Genomic DNA, 4,402 nt, shown 5'->3' with positions numbered 1-4,402 from the left:
GTGCTAATTTGAAAAGCGCCGCTAGCTTCACACCAACGATGCTCATGATACAGGGCTACCAACGACCAACAAACTTTGTGAAATATTACAAAATGAAGAAATGCTTCATTTTAATCTTTTGTGATTTACATTAATATGAAACACAATATTTTTATTATTAGTTAATTCGTAATAAGCGTAAGTGATTCTGTTATGGATAATAGATAATATTTTAATAATATTTTTTTTCCATACGTAAGATAACACAGATTACTATTAAACGATAGTATTATTTTGAAAAATGTTTATGCTACTCAACTACAGATAGCAGTATATAATATTATTTATAATATTATTAAAATTAATAAATTATTATAAATATTTTATTTAAAAAATAGCAAATTTACGGAATACTATTATTTTATATAATTATGTATTTATATTATCTACATAATATGTATTTAAAACATTGGTGTATACTGCTGTAACTTCGCGTTCACAATGAATTAATGTAATATTAGCACAGTTATTTATTGAGGATTTACCAGTTTATATCCCGCGGTGGGTCTAGGGCGATTTGGCGCCGGACAACTGGACGCCACGCAATTCGAAAATAAATATACGTTAGGTACTTATAGGTACTTTAAAAAAAATGTTTAATATTAATATTTATATTTAAATTATTATATTATGGTTTAATAGTTGATGAGAATTTCAATATGCACACGTCGTATATATAAAGCCTTAGACTTTTAAATAATAAAAAAACATTATGTTAAGAGTAAAATGAATTAAAACTACTAAGTAGTAGATAGAAACTGAGTAAAAATCCTAGTCTACGTTCTGTTTACGTGTCTACGACAGTGCGGCGTCCAATTGTCCTGGCGTCCAGTTGTCTCATTCCCTCCCGCGGTTGGGTCGTGGGCGCGCCCAAGTTAGGTGCAATAAAAAAATGTTAAAGTCATCATTAGGGATAGTTCACTTGCTTCGAAAGGAAAAATCGAGAGTGACATATTTCTAATAAAGCCATATTCTATTCAATACCACTAATAAAAATTATTATAAGTAGGTACTTCTTATTAATTTTAATTGTTACTGAGAAAACTAAAAGCCCGTCATTGCATTAGGTATGTGTAATTTAATTATAAAATTTTAAAAGCAAAAAACAAATACGTTGATTAGGTACGTGCCTATGAAGTTTTGTGATATTATCGAAATGTCGAAAATGATGAGTAACCCCTTCTTCAACCGGTTTTAAAAGGAAACCAACATACCTACCTACGTAGGAGCCTAGCTTGCGCAAATAGATAGATACCTACTCTAATCGGGTTGACACGGTCCAAGTACGATACAAGTACACTTGGACCAAGTGCCATCCAAGTGACAGCTTCATACTAATTATTCCCATCCAAGCTAACTTGGATGAGTAGAACGCGGTCCAAGTAGCTTGGATAGGAATAATTAGTATGAAGATGTCTCATATGAGTGCACTTCGATGGCACTCGGTCCAAGTGTACTTGGATCATGGCCCCCACAAGGGGGGGGGCTGACAGGGCCCAAGCCTGGGGGCCGGGCTCAGGAGGGGCCCGGCGAGGCGAGTCGACCAGATAAGTGAGATAAACACATATCACAAATTTGCTTCACTAATAAAAAAAAGTCGCCTGCTTCCTTGTTGCTATTTTCCTTCAATAATATTATTAATTGAAATTGTGTGGTTGTACGATACAATTTTTAATTGTGTAAGTATCAGTAGGTACTCGACAACTCCATAATTCAAATGGATGTATTAAAAATTGATTACAATATACAAAAAAACACTGAATATACACATTAATTTTACCGCGTACACCATTTGGAAAACGCTACTGTTTGGAAAGCATTATACTGTCTTTATCCTTAGCGGTAGGTAGGGGGCCCCACCAAAGATCCTAGCCTGGGGGGCCGCTTCAGGATGTGGGGGCCATGACTTGGATTGTACTTGGACCGTGTCAACGCGCTTTTACTAAGATCGGCCCTGTTGCCCTACGTTATTTTTAAATATTTAAATAATAATAATCGTAATTACTTATACTAAATTCAATTATATAAACTGATACATTAGGTATGCATATTGAAATATATGAAATACACAAGGGCGGTAGGTTACTGAACGGAATCAAAATACATTATTTCCTAGTTAGGGTAGTTAAATATTTATTTTTTTACACAGTTTATTATTAGTCTTATTTTATTTTATTGGTAAATTGAAATAGGTAATGATATTGATGATGTGTACATACTTATATAAAAAATTGTAGGCACGTCGTATATCAAATTATGCTTTAAAATTGAGACAGTATTCCAAATCCACCCAAGGGTAGCATTTGGCCTTATAGAAATCACTGACTTATGTAACCCCTTTCGTAAAGAGGGTCCCGGTGTACGAGGGTATTTTTTTAGTAAGTATCTTTTTACATTTCCACAATAGGTATAGCATGAAATGTTAAATTCATTTGGAGAGTAAAATATTTTTTTAAATACTTGTATTTTTAGCATTTTTAAGTATTTTTAGTGCCCCCAGATTGTATTATCCCAGGGCCATTAAACGGGTAAATCTGGCCCTTCGCATCCTGATAATATAAAATTGTGGCCTTAATTCATATTTTCATACTTAGGTTACCTACCTTCGTTGGTAAAGACATAGGTATTATTAATAAGAAAAATGAAAATTTTAATAAATGGAGAGCCACATTAATTTTTAATTAATTGTGACCCTCCGACCGTAGTTAAATAATTAAGTAGATATAAAGAGGTCGTTTATAAATAAGTGCGGTGAAAAATAGCGATGTACGCTACACAGAGAAAGGTAATTATTTTTCCTCGTTTGTCTATTCCCCGAGAGATGGTACTAGCAGTCCGCTCGCTGTTTGCTCGTTATACAAATAATTAGACGAATAAATCTCCGCAAATCACGGTTACATTTTGTCGCTAGAATTGAAACGACGTCAGAGATCAGTAAACTTTTTTGAATATTATAATTAGGTTGCTATGTATACAATATATAGAATCTAAAATAAAAGACAATGCTTATGAACAAAAATAGAAAAATCATTTAAGAATAGTAAATTAATTGGACCAGGTATTTTTTCTTACATAAGTAGGTAGGTAAGTACCTACCATGGATATTTTTCTCATTTTATAATGGCCGTTTGCGGGAACAAATTAATTTCAATATTAGAACCAGTGCGCGGGGAAATTATTAATTAGCTTGTAGTACATTTTCGGCGATATAGGTACCTACGGGAAAACAGAGAAGGTATCTTTGCACGCTATTCACAGTTCGGAGAGCTGTTATTCCTGTGATACTTCAGCACAACTCTGATCTTTACACCATGGTATACGCCTAAAATGATGTGTTAGTGTGTATAGTTTCAACGTCGATTCATCGATGCTAACGTATGGTTGTGAACATGGGCCCCACATCGTGAAACGGGCCCCCAAGCTACGATCTTTGGCGGGGCCCCCTACCTATCGTTATGGATAAAGACAGTGTGACTCTTTACAGTAGCGTTTTTCAAATGGTGTAGGTACGCGGTAATACGCGGTATTGTATATTTTAATACATCCATTTGAATTATGGAGATATCGAGTATTGATACACAATTAAAAATTGTATCGTACAACCACATAATCTTTAATTATAATATTATTGCAGGAAAATAGCGCCGACTTTTTTACTAGTGAAGCAAAGTTGTGATGTGTGTTTAGCTCACTTATTGGTCGACTTGCCTCGCCGGGCCCCTCCTGGGCCCGGGCCCTCAGGCTAGAGCCCTATCAGCCCCCCGTAGGGGCCATGGTTATGAAACATGGACCAGTAGAGACAATGAAAAAAAAGATATGCACAAAGTGAAATGGAAAGGTATCTATCTACCTACTTAGGTATTACTGGATATATTACGTAAAACCACCAGTATATCCTTGGAAAGGAGTGGAAGAAGAACGTCGTGAGTGGTGGAGGGAAAACATGTGGTATCTAAACTACAAATTAGATGTAGCCGGTAAGGAAGAAGAGGAGATTTAATAATATGCAACAATGGATAATGAATCGCTATTGGCACTGCAAGGTCCAAATCAGCACTCTAAATGGAAAAGTTTACGAACCGGAGCGCTCGACAGTATTCTGAAGATTTACATCGTTGTCACATTTTATGTGTATTTTATAAAAATAAATGTGTTAGATTTTCTATTATAATGTGGCCTATCTAGTTCAGATGGTCAAAATATTTTTTCCACGAGACGGAGCGATAACTTTACCAATGTCACGAACCGGAACGGCGCTCCGGTGCGCTCCGGTCCATTTCGAGCCCTGGTCCAAATTAAATATAATTTTATTTATTTTCTTTCGCTCGATGTCCAACGTTATAGAACACGGGTAGCTATCATT

Source organism: Rhyacophila brunnea, unplaced genomic scaffold (assembly GCF_057557595.1).
Source record: "Rhyacophila brunnea isolate RB1 unplaced genomic scaffold, BYU_Rbru_1.0 scaffold_4, whole genome shotgun sequence".
Classification (NCBI taxonomy): domain Eukaryota; kingdom Metazoa; phylum Arthropoda; class Insecta; order Trichoptera; family Rhyacophilidae; genus Rhyacophila; species Rhyacophila brunnea.
This window is presented reverse-complemented; position numbering follows the sequence as displayed.